Here is a 19,616-nt window from a genome sequence, read left to right as displayed (position 1 = left end):
CCATAGCTTTATTTATGGCTTAGTTATGGCACTTTATGTGTTTTCGGCAGGGACCGGAAATAAGAGTAATTTTACAATTTTTTATAAAAAAAATCATACATAAAGGAACATCGTAGAAAAGTTTTGATTACACCATCATGGTTTTTAGGTGAACTATATGCGAAATATTGTATGATTATGACTAAGGTGTACGGTTATAATAACAACAAAATGTTATGCCCCTGAACTTGAAATAACGCTATTACTTGTTGTTTCATTTTTGTTCTTGTTATTATAAGCGTACATCTTAGTTTTACTTTAAACCTTAACAGAGATTAAGAAACATATTATGTCACAAATTTTGAATTGATTTTTATTATTGATTTAAAAATATAAATATCAAAAATAATCCTTATTTTTTTATCTAAAAAATAAAAATCAAAAATAACTGTTATTTTTGATCTAAATATATAAAAATCAAAAATAATTTTTATTTTTGATCTAAATATATAAAAATCAAAAATTACTCTAATTTTTTGATTTTTTTGATAAAAGTCATAAGAGTTACGAGAGAGAGCACAAAAACATAGTTAGTGTAGCTCTTTTAAAAAATGCAAATTTTGTTAAGTTTTTTCTAATGGTTAGTTTGCTCAGAACGTTGTCTTTGCTTAAGTTTTTTACTATTACAAGATGTCACTTAATGTATAATTATCAAAGGGTAAATTAAAATATTGACGAAACGTGAGGGAAAAAACATAAAAAAAGGATTAAATTTCAGTTTTTTCGATATATTGACTATAAGGACACAAAAAACATTGATTTTGGGGTTTACAGTCATATAAGAACTTAACGACGGACTTATTCTGAGAAGCTTTGCCAAAGAAAGTTTACCAAAAAAGTCAACATTAAAAAAGTTGGAGACCGAAGAAAAAAGTGCCTTTCTCTTACAATGGGCCACTTTAATGAAAAACTTCAACAAAAATTTTTGTATGAAACCATGATTGTAACTCAAAAAAGTAATGATACAGTTCGATTCGTAGGACCCGAAAGAGGGGGAAACCGTCGAATTTGGTCTTGTCTTTTTTTTTTTTTTGAAAAAAAAACTATCACAGTGTTATTACCCCATATACCAACTATTGTAATGATTTCCATTATTCTATTGGACTTTATGCCGAATATTGGGTTTGATATTATTAAAAATCCGTGGAAACAAGAATTCGGTTGCAACATTTTTTTTAATGTTCGGTTACACCTGGACTAATTCCTTTCCGATTCAGTATTGTTATCTTGCCTGTTTACGTACATTTCTTTGTTATTGCCGCAAAAGTAATTGTCATTATGTAACGTTATTTATTAGTAGCGACCACATCATTGGGGTTGCATGCCCGCGAAGCATGCCCTATCTACGCTATTTTATCAGGCGCTGTGCATTTAATTGTCGCGACACATTAATTCATGTTTCCTCAAAGGCAGCATCTGTGGGCGAACATCGGCACTTACGAAAACGCCAATATGAAGCATACGCTTCAACACTTTCGTTTCCTAGTGAATTTCACAGCTCGTTTCATGTTGTGCTGTGCCTCGAGGTCGACATTGCAATGTCATCGTCAAACATGTTGTTACAGCGTTTGCAGATTTGCGATAGGTATATGTTTCGCGCTGGCAGGGTGCAGGAAAGGTTTTGGCGAGATAGGATTGTAAGAGATTGTATTGCGTTTTTTGATCGTAAATTTGTTTGTCCGAATGCCTATTTATCTTTAAAAAATTATAACATAATTGATTTATAAAAAAAATAATGACAAAAGCCTCAATTCAGTTCATTTGACTGAAACCTATTCGATTTAGTGTCTGTTGAGTTGCTTCGCTTTCGCTAAACTTAATATAAACATAAATGATGGATTTTTCTTCATTGCTTTTTATGATTATTTCCCAATTCAATTGTTCGCCGTTACAGTAACAAACTGTTAAAATCTAATGAAATAATCAACTTACAAATATTTAAGTACATTGGAAAACGTATTGAACACTTTATCAGCGAGTAATCAGATACGGATTGCAGTTTATCTCGTTTTCTCGCCTAACACAGTAGCAAAAAATGACGATCTATGTGGCAGACGTGTCGCAAATGTATATCGTGTTTCAATACTTTTTTCCTTTTTTTCAATAACACCAACTTTATAATTTATCTGAGTATATACGTCTGAACGTGAGTGCGTCAATTGTTCGGGAGTGCAAGTATTCGTTAATTGATTTGTATCTTCCAAGCACATATTTAACTGCATGCTTTGTCACTGCAAAATTTTGCTTATTGCCAAATAAGGTTCTCCACAAAAAATTAACCGTGCGACCTTGAAAACAAAAAATCAACGCGTAATACGATTGCACGATAATGGCATGTCGTCGCTTCAGCTATTGCTTTTGCTACCTACCCTCTAGATTTTTAAAATTTAGATGCAAATACATGATATACCAATTTACTCTACCCCATCCTCGTACCATCGTATAATTTGCACTTTGCTGCAGCAGTTGTTGTTTTGCATTTTCAAATGCTTTTTGTTGTGCGCTGTTGTTCCTTCTCACTTCATTAATTTTAACGCTCGCTTTTTAAACAATTTAATGTAGATTGTAGCCTCTTCATATCGCGGTGCTTCGCACACCTGCTTACTGCCGCTACGTTCGGCATGACAAATAATATATTACATGTTAACAGTTAACTTTCACTACAAGCAACCACATAGCACCTGTTTACTAGTAGTGAGACGGTAGAATTTAGCTATGAGTACATAAATATATACTTACGTATGGTAAGAATATCAAACAGTAAACCATTCAGTCAGGTTTCTGTAACTGAAACTTACACTGTGGGTAGTTGCTACATAAATTATTGCCAAAAATGTTGCTTAAGTTGTCTGGAACGACTGGCGGTCCGAAGGATTATTCTCAGAAAAACGAACGAGACTATAATAATACTGGCCAGAGAAATTACCAGTTCGATATCAACATTATACTGGAACATTATACTGGAAGTTCGTCTTGATAACGCTTGCAAAAGATGTGAGTGAGCGCATGAGAAGGGTTGAAGCGCGTGTTGGTACTTTATGACGGTGCAAATATTAAACACGCAATTTGTCGCACAAGGCGTAGAACGGTTAGAGTGGTTCAAGAACACACGCGTAATCTCAAACAAAAAAGTGGAGAGAAGGAGTCATGAAAGCAAACACAAAAGCAGTGCGCATGCAATACAGCTACAGAATGGCTCAGCGCACATTTAAACAACAAACACTCTCAAGTAACAGTGTATACGCGCACTCCTTACTTCATTTCTGTTTCCTTTTTGTCTTTCGTTTAATGCATACTCGTATGTGGTGTGTGTCGCTGCCACTGCTTCTTATGCCGGCGTAAAGGATAGCCAACTCAAGCACAATCGTCTTTCTGTGCGGTCTTCGAGGTGTGCATTTGTGTGTATGCGCCTACAAGTGTAATCAATTTCAACGCTCGATTGGCCATGCAATTTTGTCATCAGCCACCTCAACCTATATATTTGTATATGACAACAGCTGGAAAATCAGTCGCATCTGTTTGTAAATAAAAGTACATGCAAATTGTTGCTTCCTTTACCTTTATAAACCTTAAGTAAATATTTTTTCTAACATTCGCGCGCCTATCATTTTAGAGATTTTTCTTCAAAATCCGCTTAGCAGCTCTAAAATCATATGTGGGGCTAACGTCCGTAATTAGCAGGGTTCTTAATTTCTACAACGTACGTAAATTTATTTATTTTTAAGTTTTCTCAAATGTGGGAAAAATTTAATTTCTCACACTTTTCGCCAACGCTTTATTTGTTAATTATATTATTGTTCTTTTCAAACACCATTTATACACTTTTTATCTTTTTTAATTAAAAAATTCGAGAAACTTGAATATATTTCAATTTTAGTGCCCAACGTCTCTGTTATCCTGGAGGGAATGGAATATTTTATGAAATTAATTGTAAATAATTGTTTCGATTGAATCCCTTTGATAGTGACTCATCTCTGATAGGGAGTTAAATAAACCTTCATATGCTCAGTCGACCAAGTCCACTGAATGGTTAAATAAGTTAACGCAAAGGAGATTATTGTATAAAGTATTCAAAACATAAATATTTAAAACCAGTGGTCGGCACGAGTGGAATTGTGACTGTATAGGTGAGCACCAAATAATGAATACCCAGTGAGAACTCTGTAGCCTAACATTTTAAGAATGTTTTTAATTTTTTCATAAAACATGAATTTTGGTGCTCATTGTAGTTATTTTATTATTTAAACAAATATATTAGAACACAAAAGCATTAACTTTTCTGTCTTTAAATAGCTTAAAACCATAAATATAATACATAACACAAAACGACATTCATAAAAGTAGGTATTTCGCGCAGGGCACTTATGCAAAGTGCCATAGCAATGCGCGATTTTTACTCGTTGCTGGTTCGACAACGACTGAATGATAGAGCGTAAGCGTACGTGTGACTTGAGTCGGCTGTGTAAAACTGAGTTTAAATATGGGGCATTCTCTGGAAAAAAGCCACTTGAAAACTAACTACTATCTTATAGTACATGTAAAACCTAAAATAAAACATATGGTTTTAGGTCTGTGTAACGCGGGGTTGACATATTATAAGGGGCCAAAGTTTTTTGTAAAAAAATTTTCGAACCGCCATAACTTTAAAACTAATGAACAGATTTTAAAACACCATGTGACTTTTTTGTGCAGATTTTCTCAAACTTTAAAACTGTATATCGTAAAAATTTTTAAAATTAATATTTCATAGCAAAAAATTAAAATTTTTTTTTTTGAATTGTTAACCCTTTGCCCCCTTCGATTTTTTTCGAAAATATCTTAAAATGTTCCTTATTTCATCACCTTTTTCCCCCCCAAAGGGAATTTTGGGAAAGCAATATTTGTATGAGCTACAAATAAAAAACCATCTCAGAACATTGTGAAAAATTATTAAAATGAACTGGAGACTGCAGTAGTCAAAAGTATTTACACAATTTTTTTTTGCGTCAAAAGTACGAGTATTTACATACAACATGAACTCTATTATCCTGTTCTTATTTAATGATAACTATAAAATTGTAATGTTTTGTCAAAGTTAATAAATTAGTCTAAGTTAAGGCGATAAATTCAAAATTGGTTACATCGTTACATGGTCCGAATTGATTCAACACAATTGTACGCTAGGTTAACTGTTAAACCCCAAATCGTTTCAATAAAGTTTAGGTCGGGGCACTGCGAAGGTCAACTTGATTTTCTTCATTTAAAAAATTGTTAGTAACGATCCTTTCTGAAATGGAGCATTGTCCTATTGTAAAATGTAGTCAATAGTTGGAAAAGGCCGACTAACCACTACAATGGCATGGCCTTGTGAATTCTGATAAATCCGGATGATTTAGGGTCCCTAAATTAGTACCAAATCTCCAAAACTTAAGTAAGTAAAACTTCCCCAAAAAATCATAATGTCACCTCCGACTCTGTTCAGCGACTGTCCTGCATATTTCTTATCCTCATGTGGTAAATGCATAACGCGTTCACTAAAGAAGTCCTGGAACTAATGTTTTTTAATGACCTGAACAGTGTGGCATCATTGACTGTTCATGCGGTATGCTAATTCGCTGGTGCTGCAATATTAAGAGTACTTATTGTGGGATTTTGTATAACAGTTCCTACTAATCTTCTACATTATCTTGGAGTTATCACAGGTTTCTGCCCAGTTCTCTTGCAATTGTTTATCATTATAAACAGTATTCCATCAAATTCTATAAATTTTTAATAACTCCGAAGCCGAAACACCAGTCTTGAACTTAGTAACAGGCTCCAATCTAGTTATAATCCATAATTCCTTTGGTTTCGGCATTTTATTTACCAAGTTGTATATTTTAAGGCTGAGTTAGTTTATTATGAATGCAATAGAATCCAATTATTACTATTGCTCAAGCCAAACCCAAGGATGAAGGCTAAATCGCGGTGTGTAAATACTTTTGACTACTGCGAGTCTTCAGTTCATTTGCGTATTTCTCCGCCATATTTCCAGCTATTCTTGCCAAACCGACTTCATTCGCTCAGGAATAGATCAAGGTTTACAACAACATAACATTTTGTTACCCTGCGACAACAACAACAACAAGAGAAAGCTTTTTGTGTGAAACTTGATAAAAAAACGTTCGATGTGTAAATAATTTTGAAAACCTCTGTATATATGTATTCTTTAAGTGTATATCAAAGATTTATTTATAATATACCTATGTGTGGTCTATGTTCATTTTAGCTAATCTAATGTGGATACCCGCTCTTTACAACTATCTATACATATTTATTAAAACTCGATCTTTCTGACATTATATAGATATGTTCTCTTTCTTCTCTTAAATTTCGCAGGTTTTGTTTGAGCTTTTAACTAATAAATCTCGTCCTCCGTGGACCCACCAAAGCTGTTCACTTGTTATACAAACGTTCGGCGCTTAACATATTTATGCATGCCTTCCGAAGAGATGGATAATAAGCGAGCGATTGGAAAAACGAGTAAACGGCGGAAAACTTCATATAATTACCCAGCAACCAATAGTCGGTAGGAAACGGTACACAGTCTACCAGTCGCCGGTGTAACGACAGCGTAGAATGCTGTCATATAATTTTTACTGTCTATTCTTGCCGTAATCGTACAGGTGAGTCGAGTCGAGATATATGTGTTATCCAATTATACATACATACAAAATATATTGTACATGTGTATGAATGTGAAAAATTACCACGATGGCAATTAACATTGAAGTTGATAATTGAAATGGGAGTATTTGCGGTTCCAACGACGCACAATTCGGTGTAAAGCATGTGGTAGCAGATAAGGAAACACAGCATTAGGCTCGTACACAATCGATAAATCAAAAATAGTATATGCTTTTTTCGAATATTTTTTGGTTTGAATACCGATTGTTGATTCGAATAAAATTATTTTCGTTTGGCATGTACGGTCTTATAAATGTAAAATATGAGAGCTGGAAACTACTTCTAGAAGGTTTCAACATAACCTGTTTAGGGTGAACGTGGTTATATATATATATATATATATATATATATATATATATATATATATATGGCGTAGAAACCGCTTAAGCGATTATAGCCGAATCCACCAGAGCGCGCCACTCGTTCCTCCTTTTTGCTTTTTGGCACCAACTGGAAACACCAAGTGAAGCCAGGTCACTTTGCACTTGGTCTTTCCACCGGAGTGGAGGTCGTCCTCTTCAGCGGCTTCCTCCAGCGGGTACTGCATCGAACACTTTCAGAGCTGGAGTGTTTTCATCCATTCGTACAACATGACCTAGACAGCGTAGCCGCTGTCTTTTTATTCGCTGAACTATGTCAATGTCGTCGTATAAATCGTACAGCTCATCGTTCCATCGTCTGCGGTATTCGCCGTTGCCAATGTTCAGAGGACCATAAATCTTACGCAAAACCTTTCTGTCGAAAACCCCAAGAGTCGTCTCATCGGATGTTGTCATCGTCCACGCTTCAGCGCCATACATCAGGACGGGAGTAATGAGCGACTTGTAGAGTTTGATTTTTGTTCGTCGAGAGAGGACTTTACTTTGCAATTGCCTACTCAGTCCAAAGTAACACCTGTTGGCAAGAGTGATTCTGCGTTGGATTTCAAGGCTGACATTGTTGGTGTTGTTAACGTTGTGTTATTCCCAAGTAGACGAAGCTATCTACTACTTCAAAGGTATGACTGTCCACAGTGACGTGGGAGCCAAGACGCAAGTGCGCTGACTGTTTGTTTGATGACAGGAGATATTTCGTCTTGTCTTCATTCACCACCAGACCCATACGCTTCGCTTCTTTATCTAGTCTGGAAAAAGCAGAACAAACGGCGCGGTTGTTACTACCGATAATATCAATATCATCGGCATACGCCAGCAGCTATACACGTGGTTATTTATCCCATTTTCATTGTTTATGATGCGGTTCTAAAGTGAAATATGTCTAGTAAGTGTTGTCTTTATAGCTTTAGTATCCTGCGAGATATGTGCAAAAAATATAGAAGGGGCGGAGTTAAGGTTCCCATAACAATTCCAGCCAAATATGTCCCATAATGTGGTGATCTACTGTACCGAATTTCACTTTCCCAGCTTAATTTTTGGATTAGTTATAACATTTTATAATTTTTACTTAACGGCATTTTGAGAGCGTGTTAATGATTTCACCCATCTGCTGTCAATCGAAAACTAATTTTTATACTCTCGCAACAAAGTTGCTAAAGAGAGTATTCTAGTTTTGTTCACATAACGGTTGTTTGTAACACCCAAAACTAAACGAGTTAGATATAGGGTTATATATATATAAATGATCAGGGTGAAGAGTGGAGTTCAAATCCGTATGTCCGTCCGTCCATCTGTGCAAGCTGTAACTTGAGTAAAAATTAAGATATCTTGATGAAACTTGGCACACTTATTTCTTGGCACCATAGGAAGGTTGCTTTCGAAAATGAGCAAAATAGCAAAATCACCCACTGCTACGCCCACAAAATGGCGAAAACCGAAAACACATAAAGTGCCATAACTAAGCCATAAATAAAGTTATGGAAATAAAATTTGGTATGAAGGATCGCACTATGAAGGGGCATATTTGGATGTAATTTTTTTGGGGAAGTGGGCGTGGCCCCGCCACCAAATAGGTTTTTTGTACATATCTCGCAAACCAATAGAGCTATATAAACCAAACTTTCTGCAGTCGTTTTTTAGCCACTTCTTCATACAGTCCAGAAAGAAATCGGATAATAACCACGCCCACCTCCCATACAAAGGTTAGGTTGAAAATTACTAAAAGTGGGTTAACTCATTAACGAAAAACGTCAGAAATACTAAATTTCACATAAGAAATGACAGATGGAAGCTGCACTCCGATTTTTTTTTACAAAATGGAAAATGGGCGTGGAGTCGCCCACTTATGGGTCATAAACCATATCTCAGGAACTACTATACCGATTTCAATGAAACTTGGTTTATAATAGTTTCCTTACATCCCAATGATATTTTGTAAAAATAGGCCAAATCGCTTCACAACCACGCCTACTTCCTATATACCAGAACTTTGAAGACAATCTGAATCGTTTACTTTACAATATATAAAGTAAGCACTCGTGAAGATATCGGTGCAGAACTTTGCACAAATACTATGTTAATAGTGTGGCAGCCCCATTCTAAAAATCGCCGAAATCCGACCATAGGTTTTTTTCTAACTTAATAGTATGTTTTCCAACTTCCAATGAACTTGATACAATATATATGACGAATAATTATTATATTATAGTATTATATAATATTAATTAAGTTAAATAAATAAATTGCGAGAGTATAAAATGTTCGGTTACACCCGAACATAGCCCTTCTTTACTTGTTATCGATGTATTTTATTGTGATTTTAAACATATTAACGTTTGACATAAAATAACTTTTCTAACTGACAATGCCAATGTCGTTTGGAGCGATATTCATACCATGGTGATTGCACTTAGCTCAGCAAAATGTCACCAAACATTTTATACTCTCCCAATTTACTTATTTAATTTTATTAATATAACAAACAATTTGACTCACATATTCGGCATATATGTATATGGTTTAAAATCCATTGAAATCCATTCCCTCCGAATTTCTTCAAAATATCTGAGAGACTTACCTATATTTTCGGTAAAAAAATTTGTTAGAAGCGCTGAAGTCCTTTTAGCACAACAGCCTACTTTCACAACATATCATTGAGATGCAATGAAAATATTAGAAACCGAGTTTCATTGAAATTCGTTGAGTAGTTTCGGAGATATGGTTTTTGTCCCAAAAGTGGGCGGAACCACACCCATTTAAAATTTTGTATACCATTTTTAGTGCCATCTTTATAATGAAATTTAAGGTTTCTGGTGGTTGCATTTACAAATATTACATTTATAGTGTGGCATCGCCCTTTTAAAAGTCGTCGATATCGGACCATACATTTTCAAGGCTCTATGTATCAAACATGGGGACCTCATGGCTTCTAATTATTTTTTTACCGAAAATATAGGCAAGTCTCTCAGATATTTTTAAGAAATTCGGAGGGAATATCTTTCTTTTAATAATATGTCTCCGTGCCTAAAATACATGAAATCGGGCCATAACTTCACCTAACTCCCATATACCTAATATTAGGGTTTCCAACATTCAATGGACTGTATACCATATATATGCCGAATATGTGGGTCAAATTATTTATTATATTAATAATATTAAATAAATAAATTGCGAGAGTAAAAAATGTTCAGTTATTCCTTACTTGTTTTATTTAACTTTTTTGCCTCTGACACACAACCCTCAATGCGTCGCCGCCAATAAACACTCATCCGAGCATTTTTACAATGGGAAAATTTATAGTTATAATCTAAATAAAACTTTCAAATATGGATCAAACTATGCTTTATAAGGTGGACAGAAGAATTCATATTTTAAGCTTCAAAAAAAATCAAAAAAGTAAAAGACAAAACCTGATTAAAGTGTATATTTCTAATTTATTCTATATAAACTATATATAAAATCTGTGGCTACCCTAAATTTATTCAAAGAAGTGTTCTGTAACAAAAGCTAATCTATAATATTCACCAAAGTAAAGTTAAAAGCTCTCGTATACAAAACCGTTTTTCATTAATTAAATTTACAAACAAAACGTATATATACTTTAGTATATCCATTACGTCTGCGAAATATAAATATTGAATGCACTTTAATCTTGTCTTATTTTGTAAATATTTAATAGTGGTTTTGTTTTAAATTTTATTCACAGTCTAACGCCAGAAGAATGAGAATCCAATCCATTAACATGGCTTGAACAAAGCACTGAAGGGGTCCTGAACCGATGTAACCAATTCTAAACTGTAAACCTGAGTCGCAATCCGAACAATGCATATTTAAATAACAAAAACCGTAACTACTGCCACCAACATAGAACATTAAATACAAAAACAGCAGTAGCAAAATGACAATAAAAGCAACAATGACTTATAGTTGACCAGAAAGGAAAGCGCCGAATCGAGGTGCACGGCCAGAGTCAGTTTCGAACAAATTCAATCAACAAACACTTGAACCAAACATCCGACAATGGTAGTTAGCCCGGGTTATTTCGATATGGCAACAGCGAGATAGCCAGTCGACGGAAGAACGAACGTGGGTGGAGTCAAGCTAGTATCGTTAAACATACGTACAAGGCAAAGAGACAGTCGGCCTCATTCGGAAGCAGACAAATATTGTGAAAACGGGTGCTGTCAGTTAGGAGGATTACTGGGCGGTCAGAAAATGTAGCAACAGTCAGAGAATGTAGCAAGTTTTCAGAATCAGAAACTTGTAGTGACAACAGCCGACAATTTTCTCAATTTTTTTAGTTCCATAACAGCGCACTGTTCACCGCTTTCAGAAAAAACTCGGGGTGTAAATTTTTCAAGGCGGAAGAATTCCGACGATATATGTCCATTTTTTGATGTATCATTGTGTAGCCAGCAATCATGTCCGCACAAAATTCAGATAAGGATCTCCAAGGCCAGCAGATATGTATATTCAGTGATTCCTTGTGCTTTTCCCAATTTTCAAACTGACTCAGAAATGAGTCAACTAGACAAAGATGAATACATAAATACAGCCAGATGACGTTAATTGTAAGGATTGAAAACAGTTCCTACAGCAATATTGGCGAGTAGATTACTTGCTTATTTTATGACTTTTTTGGAAAATAAGCGGCTCATGTATTTTGCAAGATATTTAAATTTTGAGCAGCGATTTCTCGATTATTTTGTAAATTTATTGCACCCCATAGAAACCCAACTTTTTCGTAGTCGGAAAAACTTGCAGTTGTGCACCCGATTACTGTAACTTTATCTAAGTGATTGGGCTCAACCTTAAAGAAATGGGATGGCCTAAATCAATCTCTAATAAGTGGAGTAAATATTTTTTTATCTAATTTAAAGTGGAAAGTTGGTCTTAATTAACTTTGATCGTAGGATTTTTCCGTTATATAATAAATAGTCTCCTAATTAAAGAAATACACATATTTTACAGCCTGTATTCTTGTATATGTACTTATATAATAATATATATTAAGATTGAAGTTAACCGACAATTGGAAAGTTTTACACGCATTACCCAATTCCGAACGTCTTTTATGTATACCAAGTATATACTTATATATTTAGGTCAAACAGTTTAAAACGAATTTTGAGAAGTCATATTTAGAAACACAGAAAGTAGAAACTACAATTTTATATATGCGCAAACATATCTACCTTCTTCAAATGAACTTAGCTTTCAAATTATCTCACACAATCAAATTTCATTCAATAAAAATTAAATTAAAGCTTAAAAATATAAATACTCACACATCACACTCACATAGAAGTAAAATAAGCATATAAGCCGGCGCTTTAGCCGAGTGCTACATTTTAACCTAATTTAAATGGTTGAAATGATATTTGTGGTTGTTATTGTTGTTAATTTTCTGTCTCTTGAATTTCAACGTCTACTTTTTTGTTGTTGCTTATTTGCTATTTTAAAGTTTTTTCTTTGCAGATTTTTTTGGTTATAATTCCAAACAATAATGAGTTGATAGTAATAGTTCCAAGTGTTGTTGGAATTTGAGTAATTAATGCATTTACAATGTTTTTCTTTTATTTTCATTTTATTTGTAGTTGTTAATCAACGTTATGAGTCGGAAGTGCAAAATCCAGTAGGTTTCATTGGTAGCAATGTATCAATTAAAAGGAATATGCTCTCGTTCGTTAATTAGTATGTAACGGTAATATCATGGTTACATGAACCGAATTTTAATATACATACATCCTTTGCTGGATTCTACATTTACGTAATTAGAAATACAGTAGTGTCGTCATAAGTTGTTCTTCCTTCGGGGACAGTTGGGTAACCCTCATCGTCCGATTAAGTAATATTATATTAAAATTATTCTTCACAGTCATGCCGAATTGCAGAAAAAATAGCCTATTTAGCGAAATACTGTCCACCATGACAGCGCATCGGCTCGCACCACTGCCGTCACCATGGCAAAATCTATCTTATTAGGCTACGAAACGTCCCATTATGAAGAAGTTATTGTCGCAACCGAAAACTATTTTGCGGACCTTCTGAAAACGTATAACGTTTTTTAGCAAAGTTAATAAAGTTGTAGTGTCGCTAGGTCAAGTGTATCGAGCGATAAGAAGACTATTCCGTGCTTTGGAGTGCTATTCGTTCGTAATATCAGCTGAGAACATCACCATGGTTACGCCGCAATAAATTTTGGACCCACATATTAATTGGTGGATACCAATGGCCTTGTCTATTGCACACCATAACACAAAGGTTCTAAAATTTCCAAAATTTCGGATTTCCCAAAAAAGACACTCAACAACAGTAAAATTTACTTCTACGCAACTATTTGCTTTTCATTAGTCTATAAAAGTGTAAATTGAGTGATATAACAACTGGAAGTGAAAAACGCCGAACCAAAAATGCCATCCATCATCAAACTACATCGAGCGAAAGACAGTCAACTGCCGGTTCGTTAACCAAACAATACTTCCTGTGACATTACCGGTGCTACGAGCTTAAAGAGTTCAGTGTATCATGGGAACACCCGCACCAACCTGGTGCTTACTCGGCCATCCACCTTCGCACGGTGTACATATCCGTTTATTATTATTATTTTCCACAACCGGCCAAAGCTATTTAAATACCGGGCACATGTCTGAGCACCAGATTAGGTGGCGTGAATTCATGAGTGTCCGCGGTTGTAGTTAAGTATCTAGTGGAAAAAAGTTAGACAACGAAACAACGACAAAATGCTGAACTGAAATAAAACAAGCAAGTAAATTACATATGGCGTTTGCGCTGAGGCGTAACGAGTTTGCCAATTTTGTTTTATCGCTTTTTGTATTCGATTTTTTTACATGTACTTCATTTTGTTTGTGCGCATCGGTGCGAGTTGTACACCAGATGTACTTCTCTCCTGTACGTTTTTAGATGGTAAAAACCACAATCTGCTGACCGGCAAATTCCTGTTGTACAACATCACTCCCACCGATGCGCACGAAGTTTATCGCTGCCGCCCTCACGACAAGTTAATGCAGGACTCAGTTATGTGCAGCAATATGGGCGGGGAAACTTTAGTATACTATCCCAGGCTTTCGGTAATAAAATGGGTATCGTTGGAAAGAGGAGGTTCTCCAGATTAAGAATATATAGAGCTGCAGCTGACTTATAGTTTTCGAGATATTCGCACTTAAAGTTGAAAAAAGTGCTACTTTTATCTTGAATTTTCACAATATATACTGAATATTTTATTAATATTATGCACTTATTTTACACTTACACTTCACCACATTGTTTCTGCGTATTTATTTTATAAAATTTATCACCTAAATAGCTGTAAATAAGTATTTAACATTTAATACAAATCTCTTAATTTCAACAATAACAAAAAGGGTTGCAGCTTGACAAGTAATAAGTGTTGCCATATCAGATATTTTGCAAACGAATGAGAAGAACCAAAATAAATAAATACCCCAAATGCAGAAAACAAATGCCCTATAACAAGATTATATAAAGATAATATAAGAAAGTTTATGATATTCACTCTATGTACTATAAGTAAGGGAAATGAAAAGTTCTTTCGTGTAGAAATACTTTCCGCATTGGCGGCCTTCGGCCGCGCTTCAAAAAAATAACCCTGGTCGGGCAATCACCGGGGGTTATCAAAGGAAAGGTAATACCGAAAGACTTTGCATTAGTCATAACACCATTATGGTTTGGTTTGGGGTATAATCCTTCTTTTTTCTGTTTATTTTTATTCTTTTGATTTTTTCGAAATATTTGATGTGGCAACACTGATTACTTGTCAACCTGCAACCCTTTTTGCTTTTTAAACGAAGATTTGTGTAAAATGTTAAATATTTATTTACAGCCATTTTCGTCATAATTTTTATAAAATGAATATGCAGAAACAATGTGGTGAAGTGTAAGTGTAAAATAAGTGCAGAATATTAATAAAATATTCAGTATATATTGTGAAAATTCAAGATAAAAAAGCACTTTTTTCAATTTTAAGTGCGAATATCTCGAAAACTATAAGTCAGCTGCAGCTATATGTATATATATTCTTAATCTGGAGAACCTCCTCTTTCCAACGATACCCATTTTATTACCGAAAGCCTGGGATACTAAAGCCGACCCATATGGGCAAAATTCAATAGACAGGTAAGTAAACTACAAGAAAAACACTAACATTACATAGTGACTATGTAGCATTGCAAAAGTTTTGTATGCCTGACCTAACACACGGCGTTTGCCACAAGAAAGGCACAAGTAAGGAAAGGCTAAGTTCGGGTGCAACCGAACATTTTATTCTATCGCAATTTATTGATGTATTTTTATTAAGATAATACATCTATCTTTTTGGTTCCTTGTGTACATATTATACAGTGAAGGAATGAGATGTAATTCAAAATTGAGTTATATTGAAAGTAGTACTGGTTGTGAACCGACCACGGATGAAGGTCAATGTGTCAACAGGGTGTCAAGAAAATATTATATACCGAATTTCATTAAAATCGGTCAAATAGTTCCTGAGATATGGTTTTTGACCCACAAGTGGGTGATGCCACGCCAATCTGAGTGCAGCTTCTTTCTGCTATTTCTTCTGTAAAATTTATTGTTTCTGATGTTTTTCGTTGGTGAATTAACTCACTTTTAGTAATTTTCAACCTAACCGTTATATGGGTGGTGGGCGTGGTTATTATCCGCTTTCTTTAATTTTTGGACTATATTAAGAAGTGGCTAAGAAACGACTGCAAAAAGTTTGGTTTATATAGCTTTATTGCGAGATATATACAAATAACCGATTTGGGGGCGGAGCCACGCCCACTAATCCAAAAAAATATCCTCCAAATATGCCCCTTACTAGTGCGATCCTTTATTCCTAATTTTACTTCTGTAACTTTATTTATGGCTTAGTTATAACACTTTATGGGCTTTATGTTTTCGTCATTTTGTGGGCGTGGCAGTGGTCCGATTTTGTCCATCTTCGAAAGCCACCCTCTCACCGTCCCAAGGAACATGTGTACCAAGTTTCATCAAGATATCTCAATTTTTACTCAAGTTATCCGTTGCAGGGACAAACGGACGGACAGACAGACATTCGGATTTTGACTCGTCACCCTGATCATTTTGAAAAATATAACCCTAAATCAAACCGGTTAGTTTTTATGCCTTACAAACAACCGTTATGTGAACAAAACTATAATACTCTTTTTAGCAACTTTGTTGCGAGAGTATGAAAAATATACAGTTTTAGATATGTTTTGTTTTTTAAATGACATATTAACAAATAAAATCTTCGCCTTATAACTACGTTTTAAAAAGATACTGCTTAAATTTAAAATCGCCTACTATTTTTTACAAGAATAATTGAGAATGATAAACAGAAGTAATATTGTCCATAAGAATTTTAGATTACTTAATCAGAAATTTGTTGAGCACTGTAGTACGAGTATTGGTTCTTGATAATTCGTCCGCCACCTGAGGGTATGACATCCGAAATGTTTCAACCTTCGTCGTACAAAGCTGTCGAAGAGAAGGTGTTATATATCTCACCTGTTTTATGTGCGACAATTAGTATTCATCAAGTTAATTTTCGTCTTATTAGACGATTTGCAAGAGACTAGAACATTAGATTAGCGATATAATATTGAAATGGAAATAATTTGAGTCCTTCACGTATATAATCATCAAAGGAATTGAAAAGGTCCTCGGACGCACAATCGAGACCAAAACTACTGTATGGAATGTTGAGGGAGCGAGTGTGATGTGAAGTTGTTGGTACTTTGTGTCACCGATATGACCGAGAAAATGAGGTAAAAATTCAAAATGTCTTACAGAGTGACTGGGTATATAAATGTGTAGATATTTAGATGCTTAGAAATTTAATTAAACACAGAACCGAAAAAATGCAAACAAGAAAGCAAATACCACTTTTTATGCGCAACAATTTTGCAAGTTCAATACCTGGAATATTTTCGAATTTTCGATCATTGGTAAACAATTGCCCTGCAGAGCGGCTTAGGGATGCGATAGAATCATAACGTGCATGTATAAATTTGTGTGTGTATAGTATCAGCATATAGCATATTACTTCTTTTTAATGCATTTTTCAAATTCGCTTGACGAAAATTCTATCAATTGGTGATATGCCATAGCTATGTAACATATACACACATAGCGCAAAAATATATATAAAATTGCCAGAAAAATGGTGGCAACAGTAAAAATGCAATCTCATTGTTTACTTTAAGCTGGCTAGGCCTTTCACCGCGCCGAACGAGCTCTAGCAACAACGAGCTAGTTGAAATGTGCACAAAGGACTTTTCCTTGCGCATATTTGTTCAAATGCTTCCCCAGGTTAATCAACATATACACGCTCATGTAAATATTTATACGCCTTTGATTGGTGTATTGGCCACGAGTGAGTTAAAGGCCTTAGAATTTACATATAAATGAGTTTACATTTAATACACGTCTGTATCTACATTTGTATATATATATGTTGTATGTAGAATAATCTGCCATCGGGCATAATAATCTACTGTTTTCCGGGATTCGATTAAAGGAAAGAGACTCGTCCTTTCCGAAACATTGACTTAACGTTAATAATAAAGTTAAAGGACTTATGAAATACTTATAAACGACTGTATGTTACCGCGCACGCGGTATAAAAGCGAGTGATCGACTCTCTTCTATGTACATATGTAACTCATCTTAAAAACTATGATAGTGTAATATAAACTTCGTATATGTCTGTAAATGAAAATTAAATTTTTCCTGAGTTTTTGTGGTTTTGAAATAGATTTCCAGTTTATAAGCAGCTGATCCTTTATAGTTTGAAAAAAGAATATCTTTTAGAATGAGGAATATATTTTTTATAGTTGATAACTTTTCTACAAACTCTTCGTATTGATACTAATTTTGTAATATTGGTTTGAGTTTTAGTTTTATCGTATAATATTTTTAGACAGGGTGTATCCTTACTGGAAAAATATTTTCAAATGCAAGCTTTTTTAAATGTATTTAGTTTGTACGAGAAACTTTTTAGCACACAGCCTTAGTCTTTTATATAGCGTCTTTGTTTGTTCACTACTCCTCCCGTTTGTTGAATCATGGAAGCTTTTTGTGAACGAATCGTGCTTTGAATGGTCAGCACTGCAATCGAATCATGGAGAGATAGAAAAATGCATACGCATATACATATGTATGTGGATGAACATAGAGTGGCGAGCAAAACCGTTCGGATGTTCGCCACTTCTGCACTTCCAGTTCTCTAACTTAATCGTTTCCAATCAGATGATAACCCATACTATTGGTGTTGCCCTTCAACGATATCATATACGATATACTGCATAACATGATGGAGGCAGTATCATGGTATAGAGGTGCTTCACTTTGGTCGATTAGTCAAAATCTCTGGAATTATGAAAAAAGAAGACTACTAGCATATTTTACTGTCAAATTTTTCAGATTTTATGGATAATTGTCTTATCCAAAGGAAGATATCATTTTCCAACAGGGTACCGATTCGAAGGACACTGCCATAATTGTTACTCGCTGCCTCCACAACGATTTCAACTCATCCAATACTCAGCATAAGGTCCTGACCCAAATCCGATTGAGAATTTGTAGGAAGTAAAGAGGAGTTTGTGCAATTACCGAACAGAGCAGAGCAATAATTTACTCTTTTTTTTGTTTTAGCGTGGCATCGCCCACTTATATCTCTACTCGACCGATTCGAATGAAATTCGGTATATAATATTTTCTTGACACCCTGATGACAGGTGTGGAAAATGGATGAAATCGGTTCACAACCACGTCAACTTCCCATTTTGAACTTCATCTTATTCCTTCACTTTATAATATATACATAAGCAACAAATGCAAATAGCGAAATAAAACTTTACACAAATACTGTATATGACCTGTGGCATCACTTCTGAAAAAATTGTCGAAATCGAACTATAACTTTTCACAGACCCGAATATCGAATATGAAGAACTCAGTGCCCCATGGTAATTTTTCACCGAAAATTAAATTGCGAGAGTATAAAATGTTCGGTTGCACCCGAACTGAGCCTTCCTTACTTGTTTTATTAAGATAACACACAATTTGACCCATATACTCGGTCATAAAGTCCAGTAGAAAAACGAAAATCATCATATATAGTATATAGGCTGAGGTAATACCTGAACCGATTTCATGCATTTTCACCATCAAGGTACATTATATCCTCACTCACTCACTTAATTTTGTTAAGATATCTCAAATATTAACCGATATATGCGGAATAAAGCCCACCGTATTTTTGAAAAACCTATAATTAGGTATATGGGAGCTAGAAGATGTTATGACCCGATTTTAATAATTTTTGGAATAGAGATACACTATTAGAAGAAAACAATTGCCTCTGAATTACATTAAATTATCTGAGAGATTTACCAAAATTTTCGATTAAAATTTACCCTTAGGCGCTGAGTTCAACATATTCGATAT

At 34.7% G+C, this 19,616-nt stretch overlaps 1 long non-coding RNA gene across 1 annotated transcript in view; it reads left to right on the top strand.

The window, feature by feature from the left end:
- Positions 1-12,348, top strand: part of LOC105217061 (uncharacterized) — a 45,082-nt gene extending 32,734 nt beyond the window's left edge. Inside the window, exons 3-4 of the long non-coding RNA XR_008470505.1 lie at positions 6,397-6,683; positions 10,828-12,348. This is a non-coding gene — a long non-coding RNA (uncharacterized LOC105217061). The remainder of the gene's footprint in view (positions 1-6,396; positions 6,684-10,827) is intronic.
- The last annotated feature ends 7,268 nt before the right edge of the window (positions 12,349-19,616 follow it).

This window comes from Zeugodacus cucurbitae, chromosome 3 (assembly GCF_028554725.1).
Source record: "Zeugodacus cucurbitae isolate PBARC_wt_2022May chromosome 3, idZeuCucr1.2, whole genome shotgun sequence".
NCBI classification, from domain to species: domain Eukaryota; kingdom Metazoa; phylum Arthropoda; class Insecta; order Diptera; family Tephritidae; genus Zeugodacus; species Zeugodacus cucurbitae.
The sequence above is the reverse complement of the archived record's forward strand: the minus strand, read 5'-3'. Positions and strand labels throughout refer to the sequence as shown.